The sequence below is a fragment of the Amblyomma maculatum genome, chromosome 2 (assembly GCF_055883805.1).
Source record: "Amblyomma maculatum isolate TAMU_Amacu chromosome 2, ASM5588380v1, whole genome shotgun sequence".
NCBI lineage: Eukaryota > Metazoa > Arthropoda > Arachnida > Ixodida > Ixodidae > Amblyomma > Amblyomma maculatum.
In genome coordinates, this window is record NC_139345.1 from 206654674 (window position 1) to 206673385 (window position 18712).

General features: G+C 45.2%; 1 protein-coding gene across 2 annotated transcripts in view; it reads right to left on the minus strand.

Moving 5' to 3' along the window:
* Positions 1-366: 366 nt before the first annotated feature.
* The window catches only part of LOC146201120 (uncharacterized), a 122688-nt gene continuing 104342 nt past the window's right edge, over positions 367-18712 (minus strand). The window contains exons 9-10 of one of the 2 annotated variants that reach the window (XR_014705292.1): positions 18384-18680; positions 367-1399 (exon numbers count right to left, since the gene is read on the minus strand). The gene's annotated coding sequence lies outside the window, so the exon portion shown is untranslated. Of the gene's footprint in view, positions 1400-12226; positions 18681-18712 lie in introns of those variants that run through there. The other variant, XM_084595647.1, reaches the window with a different exon arrangement.

Here is an 18712-nt window from a genome sequence, read left to right on the forward strand (position 1 = left end):
GTATAAAAATCCATCCTTTCTGTCATCTGCATTATCCTTTCTGAATTTATTCGTAGCACTTGATGAGTGAAATACTATTTTGCAGTTGGGTCCAGTGCGTGCTGTCAAAGCGCAGACAAAAGTGGACGTAAGCATGACAGACACCGTAGCGACTGAGGCAGTTGTCTCTGCCATAGAAGACAGCGTCCACCGTAGAAGACAGAACACCTTAAGAATATACCAAACAACATGTGCTTTTGTCATCCTTAGAATGGTAACTGATAGCCAACAATGAAGATATGGAAAGAGGAAATGCTCATAGCTTGAGGCAATAAGTCATGCCTTCACACAATACACGTATGAGCAAGCAGGCACTCAGAATAAACAGTTTAATCGAAAATTCCGAACGACACAGGGGGGATGCAAATGAACAAATTTCAATTAACGATGTGGTATCTATATAAACAAGTACTTCCACAAAAGGTTAGCAACTCAACTGCCCAAACCGTAGATGAAAAGATCATCCTTCCAAAATTATGGAGCAAAGTGATTAACATCATACTATTAACTTAACACATAAAGGTGCTCAAAGAAACCAAACAGCTCAATATTTAGAATAATATCAAGATCTCTAACTCCCAAACAGGCCTCCACAGATGAGGCAAAATGCTAGTGTTTGAGGAAATCAACACACGGGGACGCCGAGGCCTGACGATGCGTTTCGACGTTGGTGCAAAAGTGTCACGCAAATGACCGAGACCAATAAAACTGTGCACTGACATTGGACAATGTATGCTTGTACTCCATGGCTGTATGCTGTTGCGGTTAGAGCAGCAGTCACTTTTCTTCCAGTTAGAAAGTGCACACGGTATCCCACTTTCGAGACAGAGCATGTCCTGCATGCCTACGAACATGATTCAGTGCGAGTTGGACCTTGTGCTGATAGCTTGGACGACACGAGTAGGGAGACACGGTACCTCCGCTGTGCCCGCTTCGTGGTGTGCTGCAGTTGACCCATCCAGCGATGAAGTGCCAGGGATGACCCGAGGGTCACATCTTCCCTCCCGCTGAGTCCTCGACAGCCGCTGAAAAGTGAAAAGCGATGGGCGAGGGTGCTCAAGATTATGAGTGCACCGCCCTCGCCCATCGCCCCACCACCGCAGTTTGATGGCAGCGAAATGGAAGCTGGCGACAGCAAATCGAGGGCCCAACTGTCCATATATCTGGGGCATGGAAGAACGGTTCATGGGCACCTGCCATCTCTTTAGAGCAATCAAATATTGTTCTCGTGTGGCACAGACTGCAGGAGAGTTCGGCCCTCACTTCGCTGGCGCTAACATCTGCTTCGGTGCAAACAAACGGCGGTGCAAAGTATGGTTCTCGATGGTCGCCATCTTCCTGCGCTGTTCTTTGATGTACCCTGGAAAGAAAAAGAGAGAATAAAGCCGATGCTCACTGTTGCTGGAGCATGCGCAGAGCAGCTGATGCATGCTGGGCTGGTCCTGGTCGCTGCAAATAAGTTTATTACGCACCCAGTCAAGAAAAATCCACTGGATCCGATTGGGCTTTCCTAATTAATGGATCCAATTTGAATTAAATAAACTCAATATACCAGCCAATTGAATTGATGGATCCAATGGGTAGCCCAATCGGTTTTGTTGCAGTTGGACAGTCCAACTGGATCTAATCGAAATGAATCATCTTACTGGTTTCACAGGTTCTAAGAAATTTCACGACTCCTTACAATTAGACTGATGGGCTTCTTAACTATACCGCTTGGATCCTGAAAATAAAAACACACAGGTGCCATCCAGTGCTAGCCAACATTCATTCTGTTGTTTCCAAATAGATACTATTCAGACCTCTGACATCCAGCATCTAGGGAGAAGTTGTGATTCCTATTAAATTACTGTGGTTATTTACTGGACCTTGATACTGGACTGTCAAACCTGAAGCCAATGATTTCCTTGACTGGGATCTGCACAGTGTTCCTATACAGAGAACTTCCACAATTACTGTGGTCGCGACAAAATGAAACAATTTTGCTCAGTGAACAAGAGCCATTGCCTCTAGCAGGAGTCTCATATAAGATATTATATAAGGCAGAAGTAAAATGCTCGATCATTGTTCCAATGAACATACGTTATACTCCCAGAAGGCTTTCTGTAGCCGAAGCTAGACAGGAAAAAGGAGATGAGCCTTTCTCCCCATGCCGTAGGGAGTGGCCTACCTGTGCACTACTGAGCCAGCCATCTCTCTCTTACTTCCTCGTTCCTTCACCCCTGTGTGCTTCTAAACCGAAAAATGAACCCCCTCCCCACGGCACGGGGACAAAGGCCAGTCTCTTTCCTTTTACAGCCACAGAAAGTTGTCTGGGAATACAATCTCTTTGGCATTATATCACCACTTCTGGTTTGTAGCATTGCTATAATTTATGTGCCATGCAAGCTTTCCTGTGTCCTACAGGGAGCTGTCCCTCGAAGCCAACAGTTAATATTTTTACGTTTATAACTAGTCCAAATGCTCCAACTAGATCGTCCAGTTGTAATGCTCTACATATTTTCATTGGAGCGTAACACTAATTTCAGATATATCAGGAAATATTTTCCTCTCGAAAGGCTAAGTTTTTTTTTTCTACACTAGATAGCAGTAGCATTGAATACCCTCTCTATTGTGCCTGACAACGGACTCCTTGAACTTGACTCGACCCCCCCTTGCTGAACACAACATTCTGGCATGTGATGCTGCGAGCTTCACACAAGCAGCCAGTACCTGGTGGCGCAAGCAATGCTTGCCAAGGCATTCCAATGATGAGAGTGTAGAATTCTAAATGCACATCCCTTTCCTCCTTCAGCCAATATGACAAGCACTCTAGAGGAAGCAATTTCAGCTGATAGCCTCTTGTGCCCAGAATAAAATTCCATCTGTGCAGATAATCGGAGAACTTTCACACGTCAGGATAAAACACCTTCCCACTGCAAAGCTGCTCATGCATAAAAGTTGCAAGCGCTAGTGAGCCACTAAGTGAACAATGACCTGCCTCTTGTTTCAGGAGGCCTTCCCAGCCCGACCAACAGGGGTCTCTACCTGCTGTTTACAAGTACTATAGTACACTGTCCAGAGTATATTGCCTAGTGTGCCATCCACGGACATCCAGATAGAACCACAAGCGATGAATGTTGCCAGCTGCTGGGTGGGGCGCTGTCACATGAGGCTGTGCATTTTCTGCAGTGCTGGATTTTCACATCAAGCTGCTTCACACTTCGCCTTGCACACATCGATGAGGGAGAAAATCAGTCTAGCAGTTTCAAAGTAAGTGAGTGTTTTGCAGGTAGTTTGCTGTTATCAAAACGCCTTCACCAATAAGTAGGCAAATTGCTCTCTGAGGTATGTAAACATGTGCACCAACCCAGATGCTACAAATGATGATTAAAGATGGTATGGAAGAAACAGTTGACTTAAATGCTGATGTCCAATGAATTCTGCAGGCTAATGTCAGAAATTATGAAGGGGGAAGAAAACGGCATTGATAGTCTGCAAAATCTTTCGTTGACTGCATTTTCTATCATTTATGTGATCACTTGCACACAAAACTCGAACCTTTATTGCTTAAAATTATATGCCAATATTTTCCATTTTTGAAGTTTGGCTTAATGCGTACAGTGGCTTAAATGGAGAAAGTTGACCAAGAAAGCCACAAAATGCCCAGTTTCCTTGTTTACAGTGTCATGTCAAAAGAGGTGTGACTGAAATGTGCAAAGACAGCAGCGTGCTGAAACTGACATTTTTCGTGTGGTGGCCAGCTCATGGTTATATACATACAAGTGTACCGAACACGAGCCATTTTGAAGCTACAAGGATGAAGCCCAATATGTGTGTTACTTCAGTTTGACCTTTCTGAACATCTGGAGCAGCTGGTCGCAGGCCAATGTAAATGCTAGCCCAGTCCCAGCTCTGTCTTCTTTCTGTGGAACAGGACAACAGATCAATAAAAGTGCTGAAAAGACAAAGACAGAAAAAAAGCTCTGCATCTGTCTTCCTGTGTCTGCTTTCTAAGCACTTTTACAATCGTGCCCTACATCACAGAAGACGAGGGCATAATAAGGATGAAATTACGTGAGATCAGACCATCCTCCTCCTTGAGCCCTTGTTCCATGATAAATTCAACTGAACTCATCCACTAACTGCAATCCAACGATGCACAACCAGTTTACTAAAACCCTACTGCTTTAGAAAGGATAGCTGTAAGCAGGATTATTTTTTATTTTGCATCCCACTAGAACAGTCATTAAAATGTTAAACATCACCAAAACCACAGTATCTATTCAGTTTAAAGGCTATACTAGCAAATAGTATGCTAGATGCTACATTTGTGCTAGCAGCACATTCACAACATGAATCAATGTAATTTTTGCTAGACTAAATGTTCCCGATATGAAGAAACTGGACCTTCTCTAGACGATGACAATAAAGGGAATTCTTAAAAAAAAAAAAAAATAAATAAAAGGGCATTCTTAAAAAAAAAAAAAAGCTACATTGCTATCACTAAGAGAGGCTCTCGACATGGCTAACTGCGGATTTCATTGCAATGCTGCTCCTGTCAATCTCGACTCGCCAAATAACCTTTCTGCTGTGCTTCTTCACTTTCTCACAAAGTCATGGTGCTTATAGCCTCTGAACGTTTTCTTTTCACTTTGTAATGCGTGCTTGTCAAAAGGTGCAGAAGAAACCCATTCTTGATTTTAGTGTCTACTTGGTGACCCCAAACTGTGCCAGGACATTCACTGCGAGGCGACATGCAGAACGCAGGTGTGTGTGTGGGTGAGCAGGGAGGTTAGTTACTGATGATGGCTCTGTAGCATTGCTTTCATTGAAAGTAAACAAAATGCCACAGCAAGAGTTAGGGCTGCATTCGCAGGAAACATTAAGTGCTCGGTACATTTTTTGTGCAGCTCCGTTTATTTTTGGTGCACTGACCCCCATTCCTAGCCTCCACTTAGCTCCATTACCGTTTGTGGCTCAAAGGAATATGTCACAGTGCCGTTGTAATCGCAATATTTCCTTCTCTAACATTTCGATTACAAAATTCATGGTTGTTGGAGCACGTAAGAAGCATAATGTATGCAGCCTCACAGGAGTGTTTATAAAGGTCACAAACATGGGAGAGATGTACTCGCTTGGACTGGTCTTCAGAACTATGTCTCATTGCAGCAGTACCAGTCTGGAGCTAGCTACAATAAACATTCACGGCGAGTGGTGCTACGTCCTTCAGCTGTAGGAAGCAGGCACTCAAAACACTAGCCGGTATATTCTAGCAGCTGATCTTTGCGATGCAACATAAAAATGGTACATGCACAATGCTTCACACCGAGATTGGGGAGCTTCCCTGTGGAGTCAAGCAATGCTGTTAAGCTTCTTTTAGATTTTTTTCTTCTCCTTCGTGCCCATTATGGCTCAGACATGCTGCAATTGTTTGCTGCTAGCTCTGAACACTGTCAGGTCCTTTACTGCAACAAAAAAAAAAGTTTGGCACATTAAAACCTCAGTAGCTTATGCGTCATAAAACTAAACACAAGCCACCAGCTGCAACTCTCTGAAGCTTGTGCTTTATAAAGGAATGGTTAGTCATCTAAGTTTAACATTGCCCTCGAACACTGGCACTTTTGCTTCTGCAACTGAGTAAGGCAAGAAAATATCCATTGACAGTAAATTCTAAAAAAATAAATTTGTTCAGCTGCTCTTTAGCTTCTTTCTTCACCATGCAAAACCTTCATCAGTGAAACATTTCACGTTACCTCTTTCCACTGTCTATACCGCCAGGTGAAAGCACCTCCACCTTATGAAATGCTGGTCTGTCCATGAAGTGGATGATGGGCACTACGATGGCGTCTTCTGGAGACTAACAGGGGGGTGTGTGTGTGTGTGTGTGTGTGCGCACCTTACAATCGCCCTGACCAGACTTGACAGTTGAAAAGCCCCACACATCCACGTGAGGCATGCATAGTGTACCTAACTAGCGTAGGACACTGCCACCATGCTCTTAACAGCCCTCAGCATGGCTGCTGCAATCTGGTGCAAATGAGCGTCGTGCTTGCCTTGAAGATCACACGGGAGCTCAATTAATTTTGAACTTGGCACATCATCATTACTCCCGGCCTGACTGCGCCCACTGCAAGACAAAGGCCTCTCCACTATCCCTTCCATTAATCACATTCATTTGATCCTAGCATCCCCGCAAACTTCCTAATTTCATCTGCCCATATAACTTTTTGCCTATATGACTCTATATAATCTCCTATATATTGGTTATGCTCTCATATCCAAACACTATGGGGCTGAAGCAGCGAATGGGCCAGATTGGTTTCTTAGTATTACCTTCCTCAATGTATTACCGTAAAAACCCGCACATAATACAAGGGTGTTTTTCCCTATTTTATCATGTCGGATTTCTCTCTTGTATTATATGCGGATCTGAACTAATTACAGCCTAAATTCTCAGTTCCGGCCTCGTTATTAATCGGCGCTAACGTTCTTAGATATGAGACAGTTGGAAAACTGCGTGGTGCTGAGTGGGCGCAAATGATCGCCTATATATGTCAGCCAATCACAAAACGACCGCAGTGCCCCTTCTTCCTATGTGGGGGATGGGTAAGGTGGAAATTTTAAATGCTACTAACCCTCTTCTTTCAGCAACGCAACAAAAAATAAAACTGCGTCTGTGTTTTTTAAACACACTTTTGTATGCATGAAAACACAACGCGTTTACAGATGTATCTCAAGCAGGCGGCAGCAGACGACACGCTTCAGCCGCGTCTGCAACCTCCTTGCTTCAGACATGTCAGTAGCAGTAGATGCGGTGGCTTTTATATGCGTATAAAACAGTGCTTAAAAACACAAACGCAGTTTCATTTTGTGTTGCTTTGCTGAAAGGAGAGGTTAAGTAGCATTTAAAATTTCCGCCTTATCCATCCCCTGCATAGGGGGAAGGGGCGCTGCGGACGTTCTGAGATTGGCTGACGTCATATAGGCAATTGTTTGGGCCCACTCCACAGCACCATGTGCCAGCGCAGTTTTCCAACTGTATCTAAGAATGTTGGCACTAACTCATTAAGATTCCAGCTAGAGGAGGCACTCTCAAGCGCTGGTGTCGGCCTACTGTTTCGATGGTTTTGGCTTCACGACGCTGACCCTGCGATCATCTTGACCGCAGTTCCCGCAACGCACACGCGACTGGAATGTGGTCGTTTGCACCTCGCACAATGTAGGGATGGCTAAAGGATCACTCGGCACGTTGCATGGGACTCTTCATGGGCCTTTCCGGCCATGCTCGCCATTCCCTACAGGCAAATTGCGGACGCTTGAGCAGCAATCCCAAGGAGCACGTCGGTTGCACCATCGAGAAATGCAGGATACCGAATGTGTTTAGAGATACTGAAGAGAAAGGACGACGACAATAGTGGCAACCTCGGATCCGTGGACACTTCCTGGATGCATACGCCGCGCGCCTGCGGGCTGTGCTAGACGAAAATAGGCAATAGCGCAGTCCATGCTAGCCGACAGCTCGTGCGCTGCCATCTCAGGTCCAAGCTGGAAGTGGCGTACTGGTTTTAGAACAAACTGAGGACCATGTGCCTTCCAAGACTGCCGGGGCGAACATGAGCTGCTCTTCTCAACGGTGCATGAAATTCTCCGATCAAGCGTGTCGGCGCGAGAAGAGGAGCGATCTAGCAACGGCACATGAAGGTTCGCAGCAGTATTTGGAGCCTGGCGAGGGGGAGCGTTGGGCGCAAAAGCGCAGAGCATGTACGTTTTGCGCGCAACCACGAAATGTAGTGCAAATAAATAACTTTCAGTGATCTTTGCTTGCTCGCATTATATGCAAATGAGAACTTTTTTAGATTCTTGCTATCCAAAAATTACATCTCATATTATATGTGGGTTCCATCATATTTACGTCGAAGCAAGCTTCCAAGCCTGCGAAGTGACAACTGCAGTTTACAGCCCTAGCAAGTCTTCACTGAACAATACATCATTTCAATTAATGGAATCTCCATCTTTTTGTGCGGAACTGCTTGAGAGGCGATTCGCTCTGTGGCCGCCATTCCGATGCTTTCCACGGCCTGTATTGTGATACGCACTGATGCCCTCCAGGTGACAAAGCTACTTAAACGCATTAGTGGTAACACAAAAATCTGCCAAAACATACAGTCTAGCGGCACGTGTACCACAGCCAATTTGTATTGAATGGACTCTGCATGACAAGTGCTCAAAGTCGGGCGGATTCTGCGATCCACCTTTCACCCTCAACCTCGACATCGCCAAACCTCATAACATTGGACAATGCTACCCTACTTTTAACAAGAAAGGAGCACCTCTGACGCCGTACACGTGCTCTCATACCTCTGTGTACGGTAAGCCTCCCCTAAGCTTCCCCCGCGGTCTAGCCCGTGCAGAGGAGGTGATGCTTCGGAGAATTAGTTGGAATGGCCCTAACACCGGCAGTGATTCGAAAGTGGCCTCGATTTTGAGATTGGAATCCACACCTTGGGTGCCCTGTCTGCAAATCCAGAAATACAGAAGCTGACATCCATCACCTGCTGTGGGAATATCAAACGCTGAAGCCGACGCGGATATGGCACCTGGTGGCAGCTGGCCGCTCCCCACATAATCCGGTCATAGGCCGCTTGGACGCAGGAACCACATCACTGTTCACTCCTCGACTTCATTGCATCAGCCAACCCTTTTTCCATTTATTTGACCACACCCTTCATCCTTCATAGCATTCTTTTTATGCCCTGAGGTAATAAACAGAATATGCTGTGGAAGTGAGGAATCGATTGCAAGAATTAGATCTAGAAGACAGACAGCCTAAAGAGATGTGGACTGATGTTCGTGATATAATACAAAAAGTTGCTACTAAGGTAGTTCCAAAGCAAAAGAAATGCAAGAAAGCAAACTGGTTATCTGAAGAGGCTTTGCAAATAGCTGAGGAAAGGAGGATGGCAAAAGTAATGGGTGAAAGAGAAAGATACAAGGTTCTCAATGCGGATTTTCAGAAAATAGCAAGGAGAGATAAGAATGCCTTCCTGAACATACAATGCCAAGCAGTTGAGGACAACAGCCAATTGAGGAACACAAGAGCTCTGTAAAAGACAATCAAAGATATCAAAGGAAGCTTCTGTGCTAAGCTGGGCGTGATAAAGGACAAACGAGGCAGGGACCTCACTGAAGCCTCAGAGATAAAAAAGAGGTGGCAGGAAACACAGAACTGTACAAGAAGGACCCGGATGTGCAAACCCAACATAGGACGGTCGTGATTACTGATCTCGAGCCGGGCATCCTGAAGAGTGAAGTTGAATGAGCCTTAGCCAGCCTTGCTAAGAACAAAGTTAGCGGAATTGATGGCATTCCAGCCGAGTTGCTTCAAAACCTCAACCATGACACTGTTATCGTTCTGTATAAATTATGTCAGCAAATTTAGACAACCCTGCAGTGGCCACAGGATTGGAGGAGGTGAGTTTACATCCCTATTCCAAAGAAAGGCAGTGCCACAGATTGTTCCAACTACCGCGCGATCGCGCTTATTTCGCATGCTAGCAAGGTAATGTTGAAAATCCTCCAAGGTAGGCTACAGCAGTATGTGGATCGGGAGCTTCCGGACGTGCAAGCTGGGTTTCGCAAGAGCAGAGGAACTAGAGACCAGATTGCCAACCTTCTCTGGATCATGGAAAAAGCAAGAGAGTTCCAGAAACCCATCTACTTCTGCTTTATTGATTATGCGAAAGCGTTTGACTGTGTAGATCACAGTAGATTGTGGCAAGCTCTCCAAGTGATAGGAGTTCCAATTCACCTCATCTGTCTCCTCAGGAACCTGTATAGGCCACAGTCAGAACTGGGCATGGTCTTACTTATTGGTTTCCGATTGAGAAAGGAGTGAGACAAGGCTGCATACTGTCGCCCTGCCTATTTAACCTACATGCTGAGTGCATCATTAGGAAGGCCGGCCTGGACGAGTCTTCAGCTGGAGTGAAGATTGCTGGAAAACTTATCAACAACCTTAGATATGCGGATGATACCACTTTAATAGCAGAAAGTGAAGTGGAACTCAAGAGACTTATGATGCGCGTACAAGAAGAGAGTGAGAAGTTTGGGCTTAAACTGAACATTAGAAAGACAAAGATCATGGCGTCTTGCCCTATCAAGTCCTGGAGCATCAAGGGACAAGAAGTGGAACCTGTGACAGATTTTCCCTTCTTGGGCTCCAAGATTACCCCGGAAGGAGACTGCAGCCATGAAATTAGGAGACGCCTGCTTCTGGGAAAGACAGCCATGGCTAGCCTTGACCGCCTAGTAAAGAGCAGAGACATTAGACTGCCAACCAAGATCCATATAACTCGTGCTATGGTCTTTCCAGTTGTGATGTAAGGATGCGAGAGTTGGACTGTGAAGAAGGCTGACCGCCGAAGAATTGACGCATTTGAATTGTGGTGCTGGTGGAGACTCTTGAGAGTTCCTTGGACGGCCAGAAGATCAAATCAGTCGACATTGCCGACCATAGCAAAAATTAAAGCTCAGCTACTTTGGTCATCTGATGAGAAGAGAGGAGTCGCTGGAGAAAGATTTGATGTTGGGAAAGGTTGAGGGTCACCGGAGAAGGGGTAGGCAGCTAACGCGATGGTTAGATGGCATCCTCGAGGCGCTGCAGATGAAGTTATGTGATGTTAGGAAGATAGTGAGAGACCGGAAAGCGTGGCGTGATATGGTCTATAGGGTCACGAAGAGTCGGACACGACTGAACAAATGAATTGAATTGAATTGAATTGAATTCAAATAAACATTGCAAGAAATATATATATATACAAGTGAAAAATAGCTTCATACTGTTTCGAAGTTTCCTGCCGAAATGTCGACTCCAAATAAACTTGGAAACAGTATGAAGCTATTTTTCACTTCTGTATAACCTCTAGCAACCAAGTACGTGTATATGTATATATATGCGGGTTCATATTATACGCGGATTTTTACGGTACTCTGGCTATGACTGCAACAAGGAACAAATATTGATCCCTACTACTCCTGCTGCAATCAGAGCAACACACGGAGAAGTCTAATACGCTGCAGCTAAAAGTGACTCCAGGGACACCAGGCAAGGGAGCGATGCACGAAAAACTAAGGCGTCTCCAGTGCCCTGAAGTGGCTACCATTCAGCACTTGCTACCCTGATGTATCAGCGGATGATTTATCTGCAGGAAGGATGTAAGCAACTGAAATAAGCAAGCATCTACTTCCCTGGCATCCACCACACCACAGCCACAAAGGTAAAGAAATATGGCTTCAACTTCATTGTCACTGAAACGTACCTCCCGATCAGGAGACAGATTTTCCGAAAATATATGCAGGCTGAAAGCTCCCATTACTCAACATATTCAGTCACAACCACATAGCACTTAACTAGAGAATCACATGGAGCAGCATTTGTTAACGTGCAGTTATCCAACCAATTAGAGCTCCAGCATTATGTGGCATTCAAGCATGATACTCATTTGCACTAAATGACTAAGTAGATGAATTGAACAGCTATTTCTTCATATTGTAATGCCAGTGGTCATTTCCCGCTCTTCTCATACTACAGCAGCACACCACCAGGTGAGCGTTACTATGATCAGACTTGCAACAGTCATTGCTCTGGCATGGCAGAAGTGCCACTAGAGCTGGGTCCATACTCCAAGTTTGTATCATTATCGAAAGTGTCGCTATCTCACTGACCTCGAGTCATCCGATTGGTAGAAATGTCGGAACTGAATTATTGGTGGAACCACCAGAACCGAATGTCACTACCACTTCCAGTTCTGGTACCACCAATTAGATGACTCGAGGTCATGCGAGATAGCGACACTTTCGATAATGACGCAAACTTAAGAGTACGGACTCAGAGGACAACAGCTCAGACCAAAGGCCTCACTCAGCAGGGAAGAAAAAGAAGGAAAAAATTGGGCAGTCAGTCAAGCTTCGCCTTTAAGGGTATGACATAACAGCGTTAATGGCTCCATCTTCTAGCTACCCTCGGGGATCCTCTATCATGTGCATGCAACCTGCTACTAGCCTAATCACTTATCTTCTAATATGTGCCTGTATTATCCTATGCACACTCATTTGCATACAGTCGTGAGCTGCCCCAATACGGTCGAGACCACCCGACATAGATACAAAGGCCCACATTAACCAAGTCGTACGAGCATGTCTGCATAGCCTCTGCATAGAGCAGAGAGCCTGATCAGGCTAAAAGAGAAGAGGGTGCAATACCCACCTCGCCCTAAATTTCCTTTTCGGAGCAATCATTTACAGTCGAACCCGGATATATCGAACTCAAAGGGGATCATGAAATAGTTCAGCATATCAATAATTCGATATACAGAAATCGGTTTGAGACGCCGCTTAAGATCATGAAAAATGATACCGTATTTGTTGCATAATCAACCCACTCTCCACTTTTGCCCCCGAGAATTTAAAAAAAAAAAAAAAATGTTAAGGGCGATTCACATGAAAGCGATTGAGCGAACTCAGCAATAAGCAGCAGCGACAGAGCAAAAATTTCCAACTTGTTGGAACTGCGTCGCTCTTGCCGCTAGAACCGCCGTAACGGCTCAAAACAGGTTTTTGCATTGCCGCGGCAGAAATAGCGAGCGTATTGGTGGCGCATCCTTTCGTTTCAGCCGTCGCATCCACAGCTCATTTATTGGCAGCGTGCCAATATGCTGCGCAGCGATAATGTCAGGGCATTTATTTTTTGACTATACTTTTGATAGCTTCTCAGTGGCGGGGAGCGAACTTTGCAGAATGCCGGTGATGGCTTGATTGCACAAGCCTGGTTCGTTTTATCACCCCGCGCTTGGGGCAGGCGTAGTCCACTGCCACAAAATCATTGGAGAGCGTGATAGCTGCAAATGCCATTAGAAGGGAACAATGCTAAAAGCCAGTGACATGATCGCAGCTGACCGCGTGCTTTCGCTGAGTCATAGATGCGAGGATGAATGACTCCCACAAAAAAAAAATAAAAATTGCCGCATCTCAACGTTAGCAGCCGCCATAGCTAACGCTACGCTGCATGTTCAGCCCGACGACATAGATGGGCGACTCTCGCAAACGAAAAAAAAAAACTTTTGCTGCTTCTTAACGTTTGCGGCCGCCACACTTATGCTGCATGGCACGTTAACATAAGGATGGTCGACTATCGCAAAAAAAAATAAAAAATATGCTGCTTTTTAACATTCGCAGCCGTCATAGCTTATACTATGCCGCACGTTCAGCACGACGACAAGGATGCACAACTCTCACAAAAAAAAAAAAATGGATCTGCCTCTTTTTAATGTCCATAGCCGCCATAGCTTATGCACATTCATCACGCCGACACAAGACGCACATCGCATGTCAGCCGCCGGGCACAGAGGGTTCACAACACACACTGGAGAAAGCGTCCGACGTTCTGTCTGCCACGGGCTGAGCTGGCTTATTGGAGCTAACGAAGACCGGGAAGGAGATACGAAGGAACGAGAAAGCTCGGCAGAAGAATAGGCACACCCTTGCACTTCGCTCCATCGCATTTTTCCCCTCTCCCGAACACCATGTCTGCTCCCTCTCGTTCCTTCATGCACATGGCTTGCAAACATCACATACTGGTGCGCAGCAAACGATCACTGCAGATGCGCGTGCCTTTGAGGAAGGGGTGCAGCGCTGCCCTAGACCAGCCATCGCCAACTGTTCCCTCTCATTTCTTCCGCGCGTGGCTTGAAAATGTCACGCGGCATACGGCCAAGGGTGATGCGATCGTCTTTGGGGAAGGCGCACCATTCAATGCGTGATGCGGTGTTCGATATATTGAACGACCGGTGAATTTGAGTTCAATATAAGACGCAGCTTTCCTATACTTTTACATGGGATTTTCAAGGGAATATTCCGTGAGTTAAATATAACCAAAAATCAAATACGGGTTCGACTGTACTTCTTGAATGCGCACTAACCATGAGACCTGGAAATTTTTCAACGTATGTGAATTTTTTAGTTACACCACTGGCGTTGCCGGGTTTTCCACTAGAACGAAGCCTTGATGCTCTTGTGTTAAAAGCCAAAAGGAGCTTGAAGGCATACTCTGACAGAGCCTTCCCCTCTAATGCGGCATGCCACACTACTTGCGTGGCTATGTGCTAGTTCAAGTGGACGAGCGTTCATTTCGGTAGAACGGAACATTTCTGCGTGAAAGCAGAGAGGGTTAGGACTCATTGTAGTAGTTTGCACGATAAATTTAACTAATGAGAGCTTATTTTTTATGTGCGTGCACCAAAATCTAAGCACAGGACGCCAAATAAATTTGCGCATCTGTGGTAAAGTCAGCAAAGTTACTGTAGCAATGTGTGGCTAGCATGGTGTAAACACAGACCGCAGTGCAACCTCTATAAAAATACATATGTGGCTGCTTTGGGAGACGCAGTTCCGAAAATGAAAAAAATTTACGAAAAATGGCTAGTACTTTCTGTGACACAGCTTCTAGGGTACTGTCGACAAGTGTGAGACGTACAGGCATGCTGACCACCCAGCTGCCAATGGTCCACGGCACCGTCTCTTCCGCGGCACTGTCAGAAAGTGAGCATGTTAGCTACACCCTTATCAGTCATTGTGTCGCATGGCATAGCCTGCTGATTGCCATCTAAGTAAGCACCACTTGGAGCTCGTGAGCTTGATATGTCTGTTTCTTATCCAATTGCATTTGATATTTAAAATAGAAATCGCATGTGGTTGTTTCTTAACAAATATTTGTTATGTGTTCTGTCTTTGAAATGATGAGCAGTATTTGATCAAACATGAACATCCACATCGATTGTGCAAAAAAAGCAATAAATAATTTATAACAATTTCTTTTTTTTAATCTGTGCAGTTTCAGTTCCAACCTTCGAATGGCACTTGTGACATTATAGGCACGCTGAGGGCACCTGAGGTGCCCAAAGAATACAGTATGATTGCTGTTTTGTTCCCTTTAATTCACAACAATCTTTACGCAAGCCCGCCCAAGAATTCGAAATACAAAATATAAATAAAACCATACGGCAGGCTTCCTTTTATATAAAACTCGAGTGACTGGAACTTGTTCATGATGCTACAGTCATTGTTCAGTGATTGATACTGAAACTGCACAAGAAAAAATTATGAATTCTTATGAATTGTGAACTATGAATTATTTAGCTGCTGAAGATGAATGCAGGCCATTTACAATATTGTTTTGTGCACAGTTCCAAAGAAAAAAACTTGCATCCAAAGTTGAAGTGTCCCCTCCTTTAACAACACTTAAGAACAGTTCCATATAGCCTCCAATTCCTTATATGTATCTGTGTTTGTTATTGAAATTCTGCCTATATATATAATGTGCTAATGCATCCATACTGTGGTCACGACAGAAAAACAGATACTTTCGATGCAGTTACAGAATTGGGCCTATGAACTAGCCCCTACACAAACAGAATGAATGGATCCAGTGTACATAAACTGCACTCATAATAATTACGAAAAAAACTCCTTACGCATCAAACCAAAATATCACAAGCACCCTTTGCACCATCTCAAAGCTAGTTTTATAATGTCTTTTGTTATGTAAGTGTAAGGTTCCCTTCTTCAGTGAACATTATCCAAAATGTCTAGGACTTGACTAGAGTTAGTTACATTCTAGTGGAAATCAAGAAGAAGAAATGAGCATAGGCAGAACATGTAATGCGAAGGAAGGATAGCAGATGGTCGCTAAGGTATGCAAATTGGACTCCAAGGGAAGGAAAGCGTAGCAGAAAGTTAGGTGGCCGGATGAGATAATGAAGTCTATGGGGAACAAATGGGTGCAGCTGGCACAAGACCGAGTTAATTTGAGGGATGTGGTAGAGGTCTCTGCTCTGCTAAGGGTGTAGTCAGGCTAGTGGTGATGATTTCTGCCCATGTATGTGCAAGTGGATGCATGCATGAACACAGTGTGTAGGCTTGGCAAGATGATGGAAGAGAACTTGTCTCCACAGCTACTCAGGCAAAAAGTCCATCTAAACAACAGAGGGTGGTCTTTCTTTTACTTATCTCACTGCCTTTACATAATGTGTGCTAATTATTTCTCTTTGAATTGCATAATAGTGTCTATATATTTGAGTATATTCCAACACTCTTTTTTTGCTCTCTTTTTGCTCTGCTGCCTTTGTTTCTAATGCCTTTTTCAGTGTTGTAGCCCCAACAAGGTCCTGCTGCATATGTAAATCAAAGCAAACAAGAAAGGCGTGGACACAAAAGGTATGGGAAGATACTATTTTGGAGGGGGATAACATAGTAAGATGAGCCATGCATAAACTGCATGTTGTCTTTTTTTTTTCTTTTTTTTAAAGCAGACACTAACCATCCACTTAAGGCAGTCACTGACACCAAAATAATGCCTGTGACTTTCCTACAAAAACCTAGCGAGCATCGAGGAATATCCCGCAGTATTGCAGTGTGTCCAGAAGAGATGTCTGACGGATGTCCAGCGGATATTACTGAATAGCAACTATGGAAGCATATAACAGGTAGAATCATCCATGTAAAGTCATCTCTTCAGGTGGCTATGTCGGAAGACCATTCTGCGTTTTATGAAGTGTGCTGCAAGCTAATTATGCTCAGCCGTAGGACTGGGAAGGGACCCAGTTTGCAAGTATTTTTTTTACTAACTTGCGTACCCGGACAGAACTGCATAAGACTAAATTTTGGTTACGGTCAAACCCATGCTCATAAGAGGCATGCTCCGACTTGCCTTCACCAGGCATTAAGTTGAAGAGACACATTAGCATAAGACTGGGTTAATTGGCAAAATTTGAAAGAGGCCTTTGCCCAGGAATTGAAATTGTTACATGTGAGGTGCCTTTAGAGTGCAGCTTTTAAATGCCCAATCCTGGCTTTAGCACCGTCGGTGTAACCGGTAGCAATCTATTAAGTGGCTCCGAGAACCACCCTGTAACAGTGATAGAGTAGCTTTGGGTAGCTGACAGTTGGCTAATAACTTCGATAAAAGTAAAAAGGTTCCGGGGCTCCACCACTTATAGCCAATGAAGAAATGTAAAAAAAACTGGGAGAAATGTGAACAAACTGGGAGATAGAGAAAGGAAAGACTACAGAAAAATTACGAGCCTCCACGATTTCATCAATATGAAAATCAATGAAAAAACATAAAAAACCAGGAGAAAAAGAAAAAACATTACGATTCAACGCTGGTGAACCAAATATTGAGCGAAAGCATTAGCTGCGGGTGACCGAGCGTTCTCTTTTTCTTCTTCCTCAGCCCAAATATAAAGCCCCGCTTTAACCAAGCCGTATGAATGCGCCTTAGTGGCCTATAGGGGTAACGTGAATGCCAGGGTCCTAGCAGGCTGATTCTGACATAACTGTCTCATGTGAAACGAGAGACCCAAGTTGGCAGCTCCTGCCGACTGCTTAAGTTGGTAGCCCAGCTCTCAGCCTAGTGTCACGTCGGGAGTGATGTCACAGTGTCATGTGGGTAAGACGTGGCTACTGGCCGTGCTACGCTGAAGGCTCGAAACCTAGACTAGTATTGCTTTCGCAATACAAATGATTACAAAATCCTAACACAATCGCTACAATTGTGTTAGGTTTGGCTCACGGCTCATCTTCATGCCTGACCAGCAACGGCTTGGGCACACTCCGTACTGCAACTTTAACCCCATCTAGACACAAGAGCCCATGCTCTGTGTTATGCCATCCCTCCGTGTTTTCCTCTGCTGCATCTTTGACACTACACTGCAGATTGAAAAGTGCTTTGCACACTTCAAAATCCACGTGGCATAAACCCAATGCTCAGTTGGTTTTCCAAGAGGACACTGAGCATGCACAAAAAGCAGATTTATTTATTGGCATGCTGAGTGCCCACTCAGGGATGTGACAAAGGTCATTCAGTAACAGTCCACCAGAGCAGGAAAGGACACACTGAGGTTCTCAACAGGCTGGCCACAGAATAAGGTGCTGGAAGTTGGTCAGACTTCAAACACCTCTGTAGGCTTGCCAATGCTATTGTTATCAGCACTCGCAGCATCCTTGCAAGAAACAAGATGCTGGAATTGAAGGCTCATTCCAATATCTTGTCGAGGGACGTCACGCACATTTTAAGAAATATCATTCAAGGGAGCCAATATGCTGGGATGAACAGAGGTCCCAACATCTTGGCTGTGGCCCATTGCATTTATCGCAACCAAAGTCCTGGAAGCCCTTTCCAACACTTTGGTTAGGATGATACACCATCGCAAATTTTTGTTCGCAGGCAACTAACTCAAGGTGGCGGATCGACCAGCGTTCCACCACCTTAACACTGCTCCCATAGACAACACGTCTTCTCTCATTACCCCAAAAGCGGGGCAGCCACGACGAGCGGAAGGTCCGTGGGGTGGCAGGCAGTGCCGTCCATTTTATTCGCTCGTCGCCGTCTTGACCCGAGGGCAGCGGGAAACGCACGTGCGTGGTGGTGTTCGTGGTGCACGGGGCCCGAGTGGGGTCGGCGGTGTCCCATCGCGGCACAGCAGCTGCTTGGCGGTCGGCCAGCATGCAACAGTCAGCTCCTGGGCCCCAGGGGCTCAGTCCTGGGACGAGGCTCTCTTCAGGCCGCAGTCTTTGCGGTCAGCGTCATGAGCCTGCACAACATACTGCAGCCCCCCTCCCACAGGGCACCCTGTCA